At 36.6% G+C, this 23,015-nt stretch overlaps 1 protein-coding gene across 1 annotated transcript in view; it reads left to right on the plus strand.

The window, feature by feature from the left end:
- Positions 1 to 23,015, plus strand: part of LOC133531114 (B-cell receptor CD22-like) — a 620,993-nt gene that overhangs the window by 495,516 nt on the left and 102,462 nt on the right. The window lies entirely within an intron of this gene.

Consider the following 23,015-nt stretch of genomic DNA (forward strand, 5'->3'; position numbering starts at 1 on the left):
TGAACATTTATCCTTTAATACTTTCATTCATGACCTTAATTTTACGAATGAACTCTTTGCGTTTTATTTGTGTCTTTATTAAATAATACCTCAAACTTTCTAATGATACGTACTCTTTTCAAAGGTCGATGATAAAAAAAACATGAAATATTACAAAGAATCAGTTGCCTTTGCTTTATGAAATGCATACGCAATGACGAAAACCTTTATATTTTATAACGGGTTTTTAAGCTAAGTAGGTATTTGCCCGCAAGTGTTATTTTATTTAGATAAAATAACTGCATTGATAGAGTAATAGACTGATAATATCGATAAGAAGCGGTGCTCTCTCCCTTAAATATGTCAGTAGCTGCACACAAAATTCCGGGCCTAATAACTAGGGTAGGGCGACTAGGGGATAAGGTGAATAATCTATTTGCATCTTCAGATCGAAAACTAACTGTCCTTTGAAAATTTAAAGTTTTTGCATAATAAGTACCTTACTTTATCATTATAATTTTGAACCCCGCTCGTTTAACCTGCTGTTTATATAATTCAAGCCTTGGGATCGTAGTAGACTTTAGCGGCGCTACCTTAGCTTTAGCACTTAAAATCTCAATGAAAAAGGCAACGGTCAATTTGCAGCATTGTGGATTTCCTACACAAAAATAGCGCTTAGATTAGAGTTAAACCAAGACAAGTCTGCATCGATTTTAATAGCACGCACGCAGTGCAAATGTTATTTTAATCGCCAATTTTTATAAAATGATGACATAAATAACACATGCACTGCGTATGCTATCAAAATCGTTGCAGACTTATCTTGGTGTAATTCTAGCAATAAGCTTTCACTGGTCCTTCTATAGGCCTCATAACATCAACACTCATCTTTGTAAAAGCATGCTCTATCATTGTCTCGAAGTCACAAAAACGCTTGTAAGAATCGCTAGGCGCTCATATCTTAGGTCGCGCTGTCAAAAAAACCGACGTGCTCGTAATAAACCAGAAGTTCTCTGATGGAATCTTTATTAACAGAAAGACTATGTAATATCGAGATTAGGTTTTATTCTGTGTGTTTGGATGATTCTACAGCAGCATAATTTTTAGTTCATTTGGTTCTTTCACGTATCGGTATAAGTAGTGAGGATTCCATAGAACTCGATTTCTCGGCTTGCAAAACTATATATACTAATATGTGTGTATTTTTTATATAACCGCAAACATAAACTAGACGTAGGTTTTAGTGCTATAAAATTATTTTTAAATTTAGTCATCTACCGGAACAGATTTTTTTTTCTTTTTTCGAATGGCGATGTATTTCGTACATCATGGTCACTTGTCAAAGTTATGATATCGCGTCATTAAAAGCGACGTTTTGAATTAAAACAAGGTACTTAGTGAATTAGTGATACATTGCTTGCTGAATTATTTTATATGTAAAAATGAATACGTCCATTTTTTTTATAAAACCTACGAAAGTTTGTTCTTTAAATCCTAAACTAATAACTCTTTGATTATGCAGTCGTATCAAAAATACATGCCGTATATAGATAAAGATTAATAATTAAATACATAGAAAAGATCCATAACTCAGGAACTAATATCAAAAATATAAATAACAAAAAATATGAAATGCCTTAATCTCTTGCTTGTAATGACATCTCTTTCATTCTTGCCTGGTAGTAAGTAGGGTTAGTAAATGCGAATCCGAAATGTATGAAATTGTCGTAATCTGGATCCGGATCCGCGGATCTTCCCATACATTTCAGATCCATCGTGCAAACCCTAGTAACACAGAAATTCTAACTAGCACCCTATTATTTACGTAAATTACCATCAAATCGTTAAACGATTTCAAAAATATTGTAAAGCGTGTTCAAATTAGGAATAATAAAACTCACGTACCGAAGAATTAAGTTATAAAACTAATATAGTAGAATGTTTATTGGCGCAAGGAAATTACTTTTTTTAGCTAAGAACCGAAACGACTTACGCCCATCTCAATTTACATGCAATTATGCTTGCTATTGCTAAGGGCTTACATTCTAAAATAACTTACGCTTGAAAGTGGAACTTAATACGTTAATACTTTAGACTGCGTTACTTTGTTAGTAAATATAAAAAGTAAGTTTTAGATATTTTATGACACAACTTTGTGTGAAATTGAGATATTATCGACCGTTTTTACTATAAGTATGCCGCGCATTAAGAGGCTGTCAATACCTAAAGCGCGCACACTGTCTATTTGTATCGGAGTAAATGAGATAGCACTGTCGCATGTTAATGGGCCTGGGCAAGGGAATAATAAGAAAAATATTTAAATAAAAAAAAGTGGATTATTAGTGTAATATTTTACTCAATAGCGGCTTAGATATAAATGTTTTGAAATTGTGATTTTAATTGCAGACCCATAAGTCAAAACAATAAAGACATAAAACCGTTTAATTGTGATTTTAAGACCAATCTTTGCAATTATTTTCTATCGAGCCGATTTCGTTCAATCATGTATCGAGTACAACCACGGTCTTTGAAATATAATTAATATGAACATATATTTTTCTTACTTGACTAAAACAAATAGTCTTTCTTAAAAAACTGTTTAAGTAACATCAATTTCAAGGACATTGGGTGTTGACAGCCTCTTGAGCGCCAATAATTTTAATTCCAGTTTAATCTGATTGTGGATGTGTCATACCACAACAAATACGCTCTACATATCATACTTAATTTAATATATAATTATATATTATTATATGGTAATTTTACTTGAGGGCTATTCGAATGTGGAAAGCGTTACCTCTTGAGGTAGTTCGTTTGCGCTACGACATGGGGCCTTCAAGAAGCGGATATCAGAGTTGTCAAGCATATGCTGAGTGGTGTCCCTTTGTAGCCACTATATATTTATTTTATAGTTACTCCTTTTGTTTTGCTGATGTGCTATCTATTTTTTAGTTTTAAGTGTTTAGTGAGTAAGTTCTTTTTCGTAACAGAAGTGGCGCTGTATGTAGAAGGTTTTTACAATGAATGTATTTCTATTCTATTCAAGTCTCCGATGTTACGTAGTGTAGCGTCTCAGCGTGCGAATCGGACGCAGTGTGCCATGCCCCGTAGCGAATACGCCGTAAGTGTGACCGAAAGACCGTATTCAATACGGTCTTTCGGTCACACAATATGTTGGTCGTAACTCGCAGTGCACTGTACGCTTTGGGTTAACATTCGTTGATCAAGTTCAGGGGCTCTAGCCAAGATGATAATCGTTTGCACCGTAGCGAACGAACTCTCTATCACTCCTCCATATTAGCGCGATAAAGAGAGAAAGCGTTTCGTTCGCTACGGCGCAAACGAGTATCATCTTGGCTATGTCGCCAGATATTTTCAATTTAAGTAGGTCTCCTGATTCACCAAACAACAAACTCGCTTGATCGTACAACCAATCAGAATTCACGGTTAAATCAGTACCCTAAACCGATGATCAGGCAAGCGATGCAAAGAAATGGAGCGAGTAATGTATGTCAGGATCGAGGACCCCTTGGGATAGCTTGAGTATATAGATACTCGTATGTGTACAAGCATAGACAAAATGTAGAAAAAAATATTATACTTTGCGAGGATTTTATATTTCTTAAACTAGTAAGAAATATAAAATCCTTACCCTACCTTATGTATACATACTGGCCGCGTGTATGTACGTTAGGCAAACCATACAGAACTATTAACGTTCTATAATCGTTCTATAAGTGTAATCGATATAGTAGTAAGCGACTTGCCCCGAGGCGCAGACTTGCCAAATCACGAATCACGACGGTTACTCAGCTTCATGGGACCTTGATATATTTGACTTAAAGTGTGACCAAGTATTTAAAACTAAACTTTAACTGCTGCTTATAGAAAAAGCATTCTACAGCATCGACGAATTCATAAATATTCGATGAGGTCGTTGACTTCTGCATCGTAATTAGTTTTTAGTAATGTTAATAAAATTAAATCTGTTATATTTTGTTTAAAAAATGCTATGAAATATTTTAAAGAACATATATTTTTTGTGAATGGCAAATGTAACCTGTAAAATTTTGCTATTACCAAGAATGATCTGTATCTGGGGACACGGCAGAGCTCCCGCCAAGTTGAACAAAAAAGCGGCACGGCCGTACCATCCTTTCCTAATGGAGTAAGTAACTGATGGCTCAAAAATCGAACATGGTTAAAACAGAGCACACGGTCATTTTTCCGCGCGGCTATCTCTAAAGTCCGTATAGCCCTCATGATGGCCGACCTCCGAGGAGATGGCACTGGAAGAAGAAGTGATTAGAATTGTATCTTTTTCAAGTTTTGTTGCTTTATTTGCTACAATTGGGTAATATAAAAATTAACAAAAAAACAGCGCGGCATACACGTTAAATACGATGCTTAAACCGAAAAGGATATACACTGCAGCCACTAACCTGAGAGCTGATGATGACAGCTGGAGTCTTTCTTTTTTTTTTATACTACGTCGGTGGCAAACAAGCATACGGCCTGCCTGATGGTAAGCAGTCTCCGTAGCCTATGTACACCTGCAACTCCAGAGGAGTTACATGCGCGTTGCCGACCCTAACCCCACCCCGCTCGTTGAGCTCTGGCAACCTTACTCACCGGCAGGAACACAACACTATGAGTAGGGTCAAGTGTTATTTGGCTGCGGTTTTCTGTAAGGTGGAGGTACTTCCCCAGTTGGGCTCTGCTCTAGATCTGGAATGACAACTGCTGTGCTGTGCCCTACCACACAAGGCGAGATGACAAGGTGAACTGCATCAGCTTCCCACACGGTTTTTGAGTTTTTTTATGCCGGCTGGTGGGAATAAACACTAAATAGCTCAATTATGGACATTCCATTAGAATATACGTTTAGAGATACGCGATTTCGATGTGAACACGTTGAGATTTCAAAATGAAGTCTTCGAGAAAACTAAAACTTCGGCGTGAGTTGTCTCGCTCGCGCACAGGTTTCCCTTTGATCTTGCATATCTTTCTGAGCGGCTACAGACATAGACCAACGGTCTACGCTATCCAATCGGAATGCATCGTGAATCCAGTGATATCGCGAAAATATGAAATACTTATACTTAAAACGAGAAAAAGAATATTCATGTCTTTCGTGTTATTTCAACAGGTCGTTTAAGATGAGAGCGTAACGTAGTCTGTACGGTCACGTCTGAAAATATCGGTACGAAAAAAGTGCCAAAAATATGTATATTTACACGATTTTATTGCCCATATATACTGATATTTTCAGACGTGACCTGTATGTATGGCTTTTTTCGTGTTACTCTGAACTCCCACATAGGTACTCATATACCTACATAATAAATAATATTATTATAAATTCGCCCCACTGGATACGATCCAATAAACCAAGCATTATATTCGCGTCGTTAAGGAGTTTTAATCAAATTTTCAGACAGAGCATGTATTGTTCCTCATAAAAAGGAACCTTACGGCTTTTGGCGCTTACGACATTATTAACGTTAACCCAATACAGATGTATCGCTTTGCAACGTAAGCGCCAATAGTCTTAAGGTTTCTATTATGCAACACGCATATAAAGGTACAATATGGAAGCATTATAAAGTTAATATATCATAAATTTGAATTGCTATATCACCTGCTGAACAGGTGTAGGTATATACGTAAAAACGTGTAACATGTAAGGGCTGGTTGCACCATATTTACTGATTATAGTTCATTTAAATACAAGTTCGCAAGGGTCCGCAGCAAACGGCCGATTTTCACCTTCCCATGCAAACGGAGTTTCGTTCACATTTTTAAACTACACGTTGGATTGTAATGAAACTTTGGACATACAATGACATGAGGTACATTTGTCTGTAATTAGTTTATAAAGCTCCAGCTTATAAAACAAACGCTAATAGAGCAAAGACAAGTTTTGTATGAAAAACGTAAGGTTAAACATTTCCCAGTAGGTAGCTACGCTATTTCATCCCTTCTAAATTAGCCTATTTTTATGAAAAATAAATAAATAAATGTTTTCTTTCAGCAAATCCAGCTATCTAAACATTTTATGATACCGTCTATTATTTTTTCCACCCTGTATACAGCTAAATAATGCCCTTAAATTCTAGTAACACCTGTATGTTAACAAAACTACACAGACACACCCCAACCAACCAACCAACGCAAACCTGTATGCTCCTTTAGAAGGTCCACGTTATGGAGCGAAACGTGCCGAGCAATCTGACTCAACTTCAACTTACTTTCGACTTGTTCAATACATGATTGACTCGTTTTAATATATCTTCCATCAAATTGTCTAGTTGTATACAAACTAATGCCAAATACTTTAACTTTGAAGATTCTTTAGACCCAACCAAGTCTACTTGTTTTATTCACGGGATTATGCAACTAATTCCTAAACGATTGTGACCTAAAATCGCTTAAATATTTTCTTCAACTTAGGTCGCTTTTCCTCATGGACCTAGGTATAGGACTGTCAATACTGAAGAGCAGTTTAAACACTAGAGCATTTGAGATATTACTTTATTGATTTCTGATGTTGTATTGTTTCTAAGAGACAGGGAATTCTGGTGAAGTACCTACTTGACAATACAGCTGGGTGGGTGGTTTGAGACAATATGATATATGAAAATCTTTCTTCGTCCTTGTTTCCTCATGACTGAGGATCGTCGTTATTTTGTGCATCAAGGCTCTCTATTCTGCACGATATTCTGCCTTCCTAATAATAGGTGCTGTAGATCCCTGGCAGGCCTTCTTTGCAATGTTCACCCAGCGGGGCGGGTATATGAAAATAGTTAGGTTTTCATATTTTATGTTTTTCTTGGTCATTCATTGGTTAATATAAACTCATCCTAACGAAGAAAAACAATGTCACGATTTGACATTTTGTGATAGTCACGTTTTTGGGTGTATTCTGATGAGAATAGCAGAATAGCAGTCATAAATATCATTCCTATTGGTCCCCGCCTCATGTATGGCAGCGGTCATGTGGGGCAGGTACAAATGGGAATACACCCGTTTTTATTGTTTTGAATTACGTAACAGACAAATGATTAATAAATATTGAACACACCTAGGACAATTTTTTAAAGAAAGAATTAAATAGAAAACGAAAAAGCTACTCTGATAACGCAACCAACTATTCACAAGTATGGGACGGGGAGTTTCATTATTCTTAGTTAAATTTAGCCATATTGACTCCATCTTGCGCCTTAACTCACAAAAAACACTTTACCCACAAGGGCATACAAACATAATTATCCCCCAGCCAGAAAATCACACTTTTCTCCCGATTAAAATACCGCTACCGTTTTACAGCCCATATTTAAACGTAAATTACCTTACTTTTTGATATTTACGACCTATCCCAAAAGGGCACTAAAGCTATTCCTTAATACGTTTCAAAACGTCGTAAGTGCCCCTGAAAAGTAAACAATTATAAGACCTTTTTATCCAATGAAAAGTCACCAAGCCGCAAAACGGTTTTTTGCTCCGAGCGTTTGAGTTCATTAAATATATTTCTGGACGTTATTTTTAGACTACTTTTCATTGTAAAGAATGCAAAGCGTAGCTTTAATTATGGAATGAGATTACTTCCTGGATCGTATGTGGACTGTCTTTTGTAAGGTTAAATTACTTTTTTTATGCAAATTTAGTCGCTCTTTTGAACTTTTGTTTATCTTTGTTAGCAAATTTCATTTCAAAAACATATACCATGGTTAGATGTGTAATAGAACGTTGTGTATTAAGGGCGAAGCCGAAGGCGAGGATTTAATTAACACGAGTTCGTTATTCTTGCACCGCCCGTGCCACACACAATGTTACTTTATCACACTTGTAAGGAAAAAAAAATAAGCAGAATAATCCTTAAATATGGTGACATATCAAATATTCGGCCATATTGTCAGTTTTGACAGATTAGGCATCGAAGGTACAGACATATCCGGCATTCAGCACAGTTTACGAGCAAGTATGATGAAAAATATATTCTAAAACTGACAAAATAAATCAGCTCACATCTTTCCCTGATAGCGTCAAAAATAATGTATCATTATAATTAGTTCCCAATTCCAAAGGAATAGTGAGAAATATTCCCAAGAACCAGATCGTTAATATTTCGACGGAAAGCAATAAATTCCACAGAAACTCTTAATCCTTGATAAACCCATTCAAATACACGAATACTTTAACAAAAACGGTAAAAAAACTAAACATTTCTAACATCTTTTGTCGGACCGCCAAACTTTTTTTTAGGCGTGAATAGCCACAGAGTGATTAAGATCAGTGAAGTCACAGCTTTTGTGGTAGAACTGGAACGGTGTTAAAAGTTGGTGATTTATCGATGTTATAATAGTGTTTAGTCTGCAAAAAATGGCTTAAATGCTACCTCCGCTAAAGGTTGGCTTCGTTGAAAACAATGCGAAAACAATTTGATATGACGAAACCAAGAGAAGGTATAGGTACAGTTTGTATTGTAGTGCACATGTCATACTTTAAGCTTAAGTCATTATCAAACCTTGATTTCAGAGCGTATAGTGACGATGACGTGTAGATTTGTCAAATCTAACTTTTAAAAACATGACAATACTAGTCAAGACACGCGTCTTCGTGAATGACGCGATATATACTCCCAACTTCAGGCCGGTATCGCACTTGTAATTCCCGTGTTGCAGATGTCTTTTGGCGACAGTAATAGCTTACCATCAGGTGATTTGTCTGTTCGTTTGGCTCCTATATCATTTAAAAAGGTGACGGCAAGGTGTCATCTATTGGGTGATAGCATTTTTTTTATACCACGTCGGTGGCAAAAAAGATGATGGTAAGCAGTCACCATAGCCTATGGACGCCTGCAACTCCAGAAAATGCGCGTTGCCGCCCCTTTAAAAACCTATAGACTTATTTTTGATGAACCCCATACTGTAAAGCATTTACTGCATGTTGCATTTTAATCTTTTTTCGTTTTTAAGTCTTAAGTAGGTCTTTTGCGCTTCGGTACTCAAGTAATAAAGTAAATTAAAAAACATCGCAGCACTATATCAAACGACATTCATGAACTTTCTTTAAAGACGAAATCAGATTTTACCATAAAAGGTCCAGCGATATTAACAGTGTCGTGTTTTTTGCTTACTGACGAAATCTTTGATCATAAAGAATCAATTCTGCGATCAAGATTAAAGTAAAAAAAAACTTCTCTCATTAAAAGTACTGATTCATCTGCTCACCTCTCTGGCTACCTCATTATTATCGCCGATTATCTTCATGGGAAGAAAGTTATCCTTGTAAAGCCCAAAGTGTATTACAATGTACACTCCGTTTTAATATATGTAATTAGAAACTTTCATAGACCAAATAAAGTACCATTGTTTCATAAAATATATCATTTTTCAATATAAAATATACCTAACATTTGTAATATAATATATCTAAACTAACTTATTAAAACGCATAAAATACAAAAAAGAATAAAACTAAAGTAAAGAAACATATCTTCATACATATATTTACAAATAAAAAATGGGGGCTAGCTCGTCGCCCGATGGTAGGGTACCCAGAAGGCTGGTGGCATTACTGCGCTGTATGGCGATGTCAATTCGCTGGGCAACGAAAGAACCAGCCCTCTGGTCACCCGTAGCATTAATGAGACGCTTCGCCAGCTCTCTAAATATACAATGGGCTCCGGGTCTCCACCCCAAACGGCTCAAACATGCAACCAGAAACAATTGATGCAATTTGCGCCGTTTGAGGCGCTCGGCTGCTTCAACGGCCATTCCGGCCTTGATCGAGGTCCCTGAAAGGTGGGACGGCGCAAGGGTATCCACACATGTGGCGTCCCAAAATAAAGGCCGTCCCAGCTTCCAAGGAACCAGAGTCATACCGTCCGGCCACTTACCATCGTCCCTGTCTAAGCCTGTGGATGGGACGGCTGGTGCCCCGGCACGCGGCACTGGTAAAGGCCCGGCGCAGAATGTCATTGATACTGGCATGGCATTTCAGCTTTCTCAAACAAGCGATATTCATCCCAATTTACTATATAACAAGTTGTATGGTGGGGTGAGCCTTTTGAGGTTATTAACTATCTAAAATACTGAATAATAATAAACTAGAACATGATTTTTAATTTATTAACATGAAGAAGTATCATTTTAATATTTATTTAAAATCTCACTTTTGCTTTTTTAGATGCAGTACGGCTACCACCAGTTTGACACTGACATATTCGCTAACATGTGCGTAACTTACTTTATATGCATCTCCCTCGTACTCGCATATTAGTGTCAGTAAGATGTATAGAAAGTAAGGCAGGCGGGGTAAGAGTAGAGTACTATAAATCATAAATATAAAAAAATGGTATCATATTCTAAATATCTGCTTGAAACGCCAATATCAATTTTATAATACATCTAAAAAAAACAAGGAATAGTGGCACATTATGACATTTAAATTCTTAAAAGTTAAGAAACAGTCATGTTTTAGAATTTTAGTAAATCTATAGTTATTGCTATAAACATAAAGATCACTCGTCCCTAAACAGAAAAGCCATTTTATTGTTTCCATAAGAGTTCATTTAATTTTAGCTATGTAATTTACACATGTAAAATATGAAAAGAAAATCATGAATTAAATTACTAAAAATAACTACAACACTTACTTCTAAAAATCTAAAATAGACTCAATCATTGTACAGATCCGGCCTTAATCGCCTCAAAATTCCCCAAAAACGAACTGATTCATCTGCCCACCTCTAGCACCTCATTATTATTCTACCAAATAATGATTGGATCGATTTTGGCCGATTATCTTTCCGGGAACGATCGGCGGCGATTACGCGGCGCTTTGTTAAACGGCGGGTTGGCCACACCTGGCCCAAAGGGATGGGATCGATAATTGGGTGTCGATATTTATCGGTAAAGGCTATGTTTTGCGGTAAATAAAAATATTTGTTTGTCCAATAATGGGATGTAAGTAAATAAATATTCTTTATTGCACCAATAATTATACATTTTACATACATGTAAAACTACAAATTAATTTTAAAGGAAAATAGAACCAGGTGACAACAGGCGGTCTTATCGCTGAAAAGCGATCCCTTCCAGACAGCCCTTGGGTAGCAGGAAATGATTGAATTTAATTTAGAGTTTTATGTTTGACGTGTAAAAATATTTGTACGTAATTATACATATTCGCATGATAGAAATAAATTTGATTAAAATTAATTAGCGTAACCAATGATTCCGTGCCTAATGTAGTGAGGTAAGTAATCGGAAAGTGACCAACGTCCCAATTCGAACAATCCTTATAAGATGACACAGCGGTACGAAACCGATCTGTCAATGTCAAAAGTGACATTTTTTCAACCAAAAACCACTTTTGACACTGACAGATTGATACTGATTGACTTATGATTAGAAAAATGTATCTTCAGAAGAAAAGAAGAACTAAGTACCTAGGTAATTCTTTTCTAATTTATATAAAAAATAATAACAACAGCTATTTCTTTTAAAGTTATCTTTATTGTTCTTGTATACGTATTTATTACAACGTCCAATGACTATCAAAATGACGAACTTGAAAAAACCTGTTTTCTCGCTGGCAATATTAATGAGCTGTCTAATCGTTTGGGTAAATTGGACAATTTTCCTGTTTGATCCGGGGACAGAAAATAAGGCGTCATTTAATATACTTATTTTTGGCGGAAAAAGTCATTTCCTCTTGAATTTGTTTGCAAATTAATTTGCTTTGAGTGCCTTTATTTTAGGCAAGTGGCTAGAATACGTTTTAATATTATTGAAAATGACAAGGCATTCAAATTATTTTGTTTCTTTTTTTTTCATTATCCATCCTTTTAGATTTTTAAGTAATATTTTAAGGTTTATTTTTACTTTCTAATGTTGTTTATATGTACCATGATTTCAGTCTCATTCCAAAACTAAGAAGCCAATATTTTCCAAAAAAAATATCGATATCGATGCTTTGTGTCTTACCCTTTCTCAAAATCTATCGTCCCCAATGCCCTATTCTCGACCCAACTATCGAGGCTTTGTTGGCTCCACAAAAGCATTCCAAGTGTGAATGCTCACATGGGCAACGAAAACAATTAAACCATGCTTAATTAATATAAAGGTTTCGTACCTCTGCCCGCGCTTACCAAGCCGTAGTGAACCTTTTATTGTTAGTAGCATAAAAACAAACTGTTCTTTGCTCAAGTAGTTGACAACCTTTTTTTATTCCAGTATATTTTATTTTAGTTCTATAATTTTATTCTAACTTAAAATTGATGTTGTTGAAAGGTATATTAAGACATCGGAATATTAGTGTCTACTATTAGTTAACATTTTTAAATGCAAAGCTGGTATTTAACTGAATTCACTGTTATAAAGTGATTGATATTCCAAAAATAATGTAAGAGGTTTGTTTAACAAATTCATTGAGTAGATACGCGAACGAGGTTACTCGTAGCGGTAAATGCTAGTACTTATAACTAAAAGGAATTTTCTAAAACAGTCCTTGCGTGCGTTCAGTTTGTGGCCATTCCTATTAACTTTACATTCAAATCTGGCTATTATATTTCAATCACTTCGATAGGACATTCCATTAAAATAATATCAGCAAATGGCGGCCATTCTGGAAGCGATGTTCATTCATTACTTATTTTGATGACAAAAATAACAATAAACAATATTTGTCATGTTCAAACTTTCAACTTTATTGCAAGGTTATTAGAGTTTTATTTCGCTTGTTTGCGGTGTATCTTTTGACAAGTTGCAGAAATTCGAAATATCAATTTTGCTACCTCTAAAGCGCATTGTGTTCAGTGCACTCGGTCAAATTTGACTGCTGGTTCGGGGCGAAAAGTAGTATGTGCAAATACAGGGTGGAATGTTCATACAGTGTCTACAATCCGTAGAGTTCATAATCGATTCAAAATTTTAAGTAAATAATAAATATTATAGGGACAAAGCCAAGAAGGCCTGTCTTGTGGGTACTCAGACAACGATATATATAATATACAAATACTTAAATACATAGAAAACATCCATGACTCAGGAACAAATATCGGTGCTCATCACACAAATAAATGCCCTTTCCGGGACTTAAACACAGGACCATCGGCTACATAGGCAGGGCCACCACCCACTAGGCCAGACCGGTCGTCTATATACAAATATAATTTATGTTTATATAAATACTTCGGTATATACGATCGAATAAACTAATTTGTGACCCACCAAAGAACGTTTTCACAGTGTCATAAATAATTTGGAATTATATGTTATACCGAGTTTGAATAAGATTTTAGTACTTTTAGTTAAAAGACAAACAAGATAAAGATAGACTATGTACACCTGCAACTCCAGAGGAGTTGCATGCGCGTTGCCAACCCTAACTCCTCCCTCGTTGAGCTCTGGCAACCTTACTCACCGGCAGGAACACAACACTATGAGTAGGGTCTAGTGTTATTTGGCTGCGGTTTTCTGTAAGGTGGAGGTACTTCCCCAGTTGACTTTGACGGCCGATGACGACGTGTAGGTCAACTAATTAGGTATTTAAAAATAAAATGTTTTTATTATATTAAAACCAATAACATAATATAACATATTTAAATGCAATTATGAACATAAGTAATTCAATTTCAAAACATGTCACATAAAGCAAATAAATAAATAAATTTCGAACTCGTACAACTTAGTTCTTTACACCCTGTATAAGTTCAGCTATACACATATTATTCGTACGCCTATATCTTCTATGGTAAAGAAATAAAGGTATGCAATTCATAAAGTCGCTCGGATAATAACGAACTCAGAACGTCATAAGAACGGGTACACATTATTTCTAAATTCTATCTTAAGGATATTGTCTTGGGGTATATATTGGCATGTTGCTGGTTTTTGAATTTTTGTCTTGAATGCTAAATGTAACAATACCAGTGCAATGACGAATGTTGTGGGTGTCAATACGAAATAAGCGTAAAATGTTATTTTTTGTTTGGGATATTTTTTGTATGGAATTGGGTTTTGCTTCTTCAACTTTTATTTTGAGGTGTTTTTATTCAATAACCACATTATATTTGTATTGAAACGTATTCTTCTTAATGTATGTGCCCTTTTGTATGAGAAATGAGTATTGGTCGTATTGGCCGATGGGGCTTGGCCTTGGCGTATTATGATGTTCCTGCTATCCTCATCATCTTTCTTTTTTATATACTACTTTGGTCGTAGATTTCAGAATCTAACATGGTGGAGATGGCAGTCACGAGAACTAGGGGGCCTACACACTGTTCACATCCTTGCCGACTTATTTATTATCACATACGACTTATATATTATATTATAAACATGTAACACACACATACCCTCATTTTATACATCTGCTGTGACCTGGGTTCCGGCAGAAAACCAGTGCTTTACTCGAAAGAGTGAAGAGTATCACTGAGCCGTGACCCTTTGGTCCTGTTGCAATGCACACAGTATGTAGGTAGGTACTTTTATTTTATTTTATTGTTTATTAATTATGCCTATTTTGTTTTCTCAATTTTCTTTTGTGCTATTTTTATTTTGTTCCTGTAATAATTTGTGTTCTTTATGATGATTTAAACTTTATATTGTGTGTTTTTGCAGCTGCCAAATAAATGATTTATCTATCTATCTATCAAAAAAGCATACGGCCCACCTGATGGTAAGCAATCTCCGTTGCCTATGTACGCAACCCAGAAAAGTTATATGCGCGTTGCCGACCCTAACACTCCGTACCCTCGTTGAGCTCTGGCAACCTTACTCACCATCTTCCTCGTGTTGTCCCGGCATTTTACCACGGCTCATGGGCGCCTGCATGCGGCGTAGGCACTAGTCTTTACAAAAGCGACTGCCATCTGACCTTCCAACCCAGAGGGTAAACTTAGGCCTTATTGGGATTAGCCCGGTTTCCTCACGATGGTTTCCTTCACCGAAAAGCGACTGGTAAATATCAAATGATGATGTTCTTGCTATCTTATTGCCGTTATTATGGTTCCGTAGCCAATGGCAAACACGGAACCCTAAAATGTTGATTAAAGTTTACAATATTTACAGTAATGTCATGATACAACAAGGTATAAGTATAATTTTTGATAATCTGGTAGTCCATCGGTTTGCCCGTCCGCCTGTCTGTCTGTCCGTATGTCATAGCCATTTTCAGTCAGCCAGTCTTAAAAAAAACATTAAGATTGCTATAACAGTTTTTTTTTGCAGTGCGGCACGTAACGATAGTAAGCTGATAGTAAGTCACTTTGTTGGCCCAGACTGAGACTGAGAAAGTTGTACGAGAACCCATTATTGCCGGTTAATCCATTACGTAAAATATACCAAGTCGGTATTCAAATGGTTACAGTATCCCATGACACGCCAAAACTAAGTAACTCACAAAAGAACCTTTTTCACAAAACTCTACCCGCCTTCACATTATCACCGTTAAAAATGTACCTTAAGCCATATTGTGACTCACTACACATAACAGCATTTAAAAACAGTTTGGATTTGGACTTTATTGCTCAATAGTATGGTAGACAATTGAGTGAATATTAAAATGGTTGTTACAACTATGATGAGGCCAATACTGTAGTTTTTTAAATGCTTATGCTTCGCATTTACTTATTTTTAATGGCGCGAGTTTTTCATACATAACATTTACATACGAATAAAGTCCAGACTCATTTTTGTCATTTTATTTCATAAATATTTTTTTATAATGAATGAATTAATTAATGACGAAAATCTTTAATATTGTGCTAAACTCCTAACTCTCAAACCCAAATTTATAATAGTAGAATTAAGGTTATATTCCGGTTGTGAAAGCATTGCTGTACGCTATTGCAGGGTACTGTAAGCTTTGCCAATACGGCCCAAGTCCAACATTCATTCATTCATTAATTCTTTTAAAATTATGACTTCAGTCCAATGTGACTCGCAGTATCAAGGTATTGAAGCTCTAAATACGACTAAAATTGTACGGTTAGTACAAGACAGAGGACGATGATTTTATTAGCTCTTGTACAGCGATAGCTGGACTTTACAAGTAGTACGTGGACTACCGGCCATTGACTCCAAAATGGTGGCTAAACGCGTTGTAAGATTATTTCTCCGTTCACTGCACACTACCATATTAGTTTACTGTATAATAAGCTATCGATACAAAAAACAAAGGAATTAATCATGAAGCCACGCGCTTTCCCGATTTGGATGCGTTTTTGGTGTCATCTCTTCAGAATCTTACATTATAATAAATCTATTTTGCTGTATAATGTCAATCAGCTCGTAAACTTGCGTAATTCAAAGTTATTCAAACGACCCTTTCCAAAGTCTCATGACAAATTAAAACGATGGAAGATAATTTTTATTGTCCTTTCATGTTTGATTAATATCAAATACAGTGAATTATCGGTCGCGTGCGAACCGAGCCTTATTCGAAACTCGTTAAAGCATTTACATATGAAATTATACCGTATCAGATTGGTATTATGGTTCATAATTATTTGATGATTTTGTTTCATTCTGAAATATATATTTCAGTTGATAATTGTTGTGGAATTGGCCTTTGGGTGCAATAAAAGTATAAGGTTATTATTGCGATACTGATTTGAATAAATAGGTTTTCTAATGCAGAACAGCAGTATTATGGCTGCCTATATCGTGCATTATATGAACGTCGTGCTCTCTGGCAACCCCACATTGCATTTTTTTGTTGACAGTGTAGGAATTCATGGAATTCAAAGAAGAAATCGCTCTGTAGCGATAATGCCGCCTGTTTTTTACCCCTATCTTCATGAATTATATGTGTTTCCATGTACATTTATTTTGAGGTTGTGCAATAAAGAGTATTTGTATTGTATTTAATTCAGTAAGGGTTGCTGGAGATATGCTCTACCGCAACCCTAACTATATTCAGAATATGATCGGTTCAGCCGTTTTTGAGTTAACACAAAAAATCTTCTCTTAGTAAAAAGACATACAAAGCGCTGTGAAGGTACTCACTTAGTACCTTATGCTTATAATGTACATGACACTTAATAATACCCCCGTTTCGCCTGTTCTGACAGAATGGTTTCTACGTACCCTACACTGAGCATTGTCCAAATAAATTCCCACACTATAGGAATCGAAGATGGGACCATATAATCATATGTACGATATACTTGTATTAAGTCAATAGATAATTATGTCATTCATTATAAATTAAGCTTAAGCTAAACTAACTAAGCAAGTTGTTCCCGGCGCAAAGGTGCCCATCACACTCGCTGCTTTACCGCGTTGAATTGCGAATTGTGATTGTATGATATTGTATAACTAACTAACTAACTATTGTGGCGCAGTGATCCAAAGAGGGTCTTGGCCTCCAAAACGAGAGAACGCCACCTGTCCTGATCCTGTGCCACTTCCTGCCAGTTATCGGCTTTGAGTTGGCACAGATCCGCCTGTACACTGTCGCTCCAGTGGTATCTGGGCCGACCCACTGGACGGCGACCAGTCGGTCGTCCCAAATAAGCTATCTTAACACCCCGATCCTCACCCATCCTCAGTAAATGGCCGAACCAGTGAAGTCTGTGGCATTTCGTTTCGCCGATGATATTGGGTTCGGCCATTAACTCCTCGATTTCGGCATTCTTACGGACCCTCCAGGTGCCGTCATCTCTCTTGATAGGTCCCAGGATCTTCCGTAACACCTTTCTTTCCGCTACCAGGAGCTGACTCTCTTCTTTCAGTGTTAGTGTCCAAGCCTCGCAGCCATACATAAGGATTGGTCTTATTATAGTTTTATATACCCGTAACTTAGTATTTCTGCTGACCATACCATGATTAAATTATAACCTTTCCAATTCTCAGATAATACTTTTCCAGCACCACCATAGATCAAAAACGATCACAATTGATATCATTAACGTATCCATAAAATGGAATCAATCAAAGGGTAATCACGATTTTGGCGTCTGTGACGGAATCCAATTTTGTACTGCTAGTGATGTTACGCGGGTAAAAAGTGGAAATGCAAAAAATGTGTTAAACCACATACTAGTTTTAAGAGTATACATGGTGTCATTCGCATTAATAACAACTACATTTTGTTTTTTTTTTTTTCAACAAACACTTGCGTTTGTGTGTTTGTACGGAGAAGCCGACCTCCAGTATCATCTTAATGTTCCTTTAATTGGCTATATTTAGATTCGATCGATTCATCATCGATCATCGATTTAAAGGCTAAATTTAATTCCGTTATTAAGTAAGCGATCTGCGAATTACACCATTCGGAATCCAATAAAGCCGATATCTTCTTTAAAAACTGAAACGTATTAAGATACTCCATTTTTATTTAAATAACGATATGACGCTGCGACATAACGCGCGCTTACGTCTTTTCGTTGTAAAGCGTTTGTTACTTACGTCATTTGGTTCCAAATGCGAAGTTATATCGATGACGGATTTAGAAGCTTTGACGGGCGATCATTGTGTAGATTATTGGGCCAATTGAGATACGGCTTTATTGTTTTTTGTGGCTGAGGTTTTTCATTTTGACGGGCTGCCTATTGAATTAAAATGAAAGAATATTGACGTAAGCGCACATAATTTTGGTTGTATTGAATATTTCGTATTTATTGGTCATGTTAATTATATTTATGAATTTGGTGCAGGTCGGATTTTAAGATAGGAGGGACCTATTGTTCTTTTTCCACACTATGGAAAACTTAACTCACTGCAACAAAGGTGTTGCAAGCAGGTAGGTATCATAAACCGGTATTTTTTGTGTGGGAACTTAGTCCTACATTTGGAGTATAAAATGAACCGAAATATAAATCGTCGAAGTTTTTGCAAGAAACGAGTTACGATCCTGACTTGCAAGTGCGTTGCCGACCTTTAAAATGGGAGTGCGATTTTTTATTGAAGGTTTGAAGATCGTATCGGTCCAGATATACTACGGGTGAATTTACAGCCAAGTTATTTACTTAACTCCTTTCCCATTTGGTTAAAATATTGTTAGACATTCGCAATGCATGAAGATCGAAAATTGCGACATGTCAAAACAACGTCGTGCTCTCGCTAGCTCTTATGATGTGACAATTTGCTGTGCGATATTGAACCTTGACTGTAGGTACTTTCCGCAGTTCTTAGTGTAAATCAAACAAATTATCTTCTCCTAAGACATCACGTTAGAAACAAAACGGTTAAAGCAAATTAATGTTAAAACTTGAATTAACGACAACATTAAACTAACTCCGATCGCCTCCGTTATCGTATAGCAGTTATCGATAGTCGATATAATCCTGCGGCGAATGGTTATTGTTACGCATATCGATATCTCGTATAGGGTTGGTAATGTCTGTTGGTAATGTTTAGGCGGCGTGCTCCGTCTTCGGCAAAAAGGCCGTCCCCAAAACGAAAGTCCCGAAGCCGCGTACCAGATTAAATTCGCAAATTGCAGGGATCATTCTCTTTTCCTCTCATTAACACGTAATTATAGTGACAGAGAAAAATGCCCGCAATTGACGAACTTCGATTTTCGCGGTTATAGCCTAGGAAGCCCGCCGCCAAAAAACCCGCGAAGAAGTAATTTTTTTTAGAGGTTGAGTGATAATCAAGAGACAAAATAAAGAATGTGGGCTCGTAAAAAATATTATATGGATTTTATTTTGGGATGAGATATTCTCTCTCATCTTACGGTGTCGTTCGGATGTCAACTGCAGCTGTATTGCTGTTGCGGCGTCGTTGTTGTCGTCGATGTACCTATCTGCCAATTTCCTTACACGCTGGGTGGTTTTATCATGGAATATACCTTCTGTTACGTAATAACAATGACATATTATTTTTATATTTACTGCAAAAACAGACAACCTACGTCAGCCACCATGGGAGCTCACGATCGTCGCTCTCACTTAGCCACTTTGCAGACGCCTTGTCTGTAATTTTCTTTACAAAACAGTCTGCCGATTATTCCGGGGGAGGGAAACGTCAAATGTATGGCTATTTTTGCGTAACGTACAAATAGCCGTGTCAGATAACGATCAGTCCATACAATAAGTATGTCGTGAGTATGACCATTGGCTGAGGTTTTCGACAGAGGGGTAAGTTCTTAAAGGCGACTCCGGTTGGTTAAATACAGTATGAATGAATGAATATAAATAAATAAATATTATAGGAAATTATTACACAAATTAACTAAGTCCCACAGTAAACTCAATAAGGCTTGTGTTGAGGGTACCTAGACAATGATATATATAATTTATAAATACTTAAATACATAGAAAACACCCATGACTCAGGAACGAATATCCATGCTCATCACACGAATAAATGCCCTTATCAGGATTTGAACCCGGAACCATCGGCTTCATAGGCAGGGTCACTACCCACTAGGCCAGATTGGTCGTCAAATATTAATATAAATATTGAATTAAACACTTGCTATGATATGACACATAACATTATTTCGATTTTGTTCGCACTTTTGAATATATTTATCAGGCATGCACCTGCGGGTTTTATATATATTTAGATTTATTTTATTATACCGTATCAATCGGATCGTATCTCTATTTACTCTACTTTCATAAATTCAAAGTCAATCTTAGTTGTAACAGATTTTATTGAATATGACATTCAACAATACGTCCGCACTCATCAAGCGCTGTCACCATAATGCCCGCCATTATCAACCAACATGGCGCCTACAACCGAACCGGAAATGAGCCGGATTGGTGTTTAAATACTCGCCTGTGATTGGCTGGATAGAACTTGGCTGTCAATTTTGACATTTATATTGCTAGTCTTAATAATTGAGACCAAAATATTGTAAAATGTGAAATAAATTAAAAATCATAACACTACTAACAATATCTCATTTATCTCGATAAAATGGCTCGCCATTTTCTGATCATCTCCAATATCACCATAATCATTCCTTTTTATAACGCCTAAAAAATAACTTGCAAAGCGTGAATTATCGTAATACAGGCAGTATCGTGAAACACATAATCTGCCTTAAGGGATAAAAAAAAAGTTAATATATCGCCCTTAAACGCGGCCTGGAACTCAAATTATATGGCGAAAGGTCTGATATATTTTTAAATGACGGCGTATTCCGAAATATATACCTAAATTAACAGCCACATCGATACGCCGTAACTGGATGCCTACAGGCATATAATGGTCGCACTTTCATAGTCTGTCATCGACCATCGTAGCATACACTTTTTAAGAGTATAGTGGATCTCTTGTCCATACAAAAGTAGTCCCCATTTTCTTCCAAAATTTTGTGACTTATAATAATAATTAAAAAAAAGTCAGCTGAAGCTGTGTGTGGAAGCTAATAAAAAGTTAAACGTAGGGAACTAAAAAATCATACGTGCTCCTAAGAGCAATATTTTTTTTATGAAATCTGTTTTTCGCTCCTAATTTTTACTCAAATTTAAGTCAAACGTAGCTATGGTTAATATACATCACATTATGTAAAAGTATTTTCCAGAGAGGAAAATGGGGACTACGTTTGTATGAAGAAACGGCCGTCCCCTTTCCTCTTTCAAACTCCCAGAAATGTGTAAGATTTAATCAGTCCGCTTCCTCATCGATAATATTATGCTTTGATAAACTTTGCCTTCTGTTATTATTATGAAGAGCTACACTACCATCAGCCTTGAACAAACTTTGCCAGATAAGCCATCTTACACGTGATCCTTCGTAGCTATGTTTACAGATAACAATTGTTCATAGAAAATTCCAATCGCAACTTATATAGCGTATCTTTGTCCTCGGACACGGTTATGTCCTTAAACTACGTCCAAAAGAGAGGTATGGGCCTGTGAATGTCATCTCGCTTTGTGTGGTAGGGCACAGCACAGCGGATGTTATTCCACAACTAGAACAGAGCCCAACTGGAGATTTACCCCCACCTTACAGAAAACCGCAGCCAAATAACACTATTCCCTATTATTATTATTTATTCACTATTATTATTATTATTTTTTTATTCTTATTGTGTTCCTGCCGGTGAGTAAGGTTTCCAGAGCTCAACGAGGGTGCGGAGTGTTAGGGTCGGCAACGCGCATGTAAGTCCTCTGGAATTGCAGGCGTACATAGGCTACGGAGACTTCTTACCATCAGGCAGGCCGCATTGCAGGCTTGTTTGCCACCGTCGTGGTATAATATATATATATATATCGAAGAGTAATAGAGAGAGATGACTACGCTACGGAGCGTTAACAATTGGCATGTTGGCTACGCATGCTGATACGCCTATTTTACATGGTAAAGCCAAGTTGTCGATTATGATGGTTTTTTTTCGTATAAAGCACCGATTTAGATTTGAAATATGGGATGCTACGATTACTGTCGATTACATTAGATTATTTTTATTTCAATCGACAATTTAAGAGGTAAAATATTGCTACAAAATCTAGGGATCTTTGTGAATAATAAATTAGGCAATTTGGTGAAATAAATTTGCGTTCTCTCAGACAGTATCAGATAATCTAACTTAACGAGTTTTTTTGAGGTTATTTGAATGTATTTTGAGCAGCAGCTTTCCAAATTGATTATACATAATTTTATTAAATCGCGAAGCGTATGGTTAACGTAACTGGTGAGCGAAGAGCTGGCGGTTTCCTCGCACAACGTATCAGTATTGCGTTACAACCAGGAAATGCCGCCAGCATCCTTGGTACAATGCCTCAAGGGCCTATTTTAGATTTAAGCTAGTTATAGTAATCCTCTGTACGAGTATATATCCATTATGTATATTGTTATTGTAAATAAAATGTTGTTTAATTTATATATATATATATATGTAGTGTTGGATTAAACAAAAGTGATATTCGGACAGCAACAGCAGCTACATTACTGTGGCGTCATTACTGCTGCGGTTTAGTGTAAGGCCTGAGTGGACGCTCGAAGCGGAGCGGTCAGCGTGGCATGCAGCGTGGCGTCTGGCTCACAACTGATGTCGGCAGCGTGCACTAAGGCCGCTCCTAGCTCGAGCGTCCACTCATGCCTTAGGCTTAGATGCGG

Source organism: Cydia pomonella, chromosome 24, assembly GCF_033807575.1.
Source record: "Cydia pomonella isolate Wapato2018A chromosome 24, ilCydPomo1, whole genome shotgun sequence".
Classification (NCBI taxonomy): domain Eukaryota; kingdom Metazoa; phylum Arthropoda; class Insecta; order Lepidoptera; family Tortricidae; genus Cydia; species Cydia pomonella.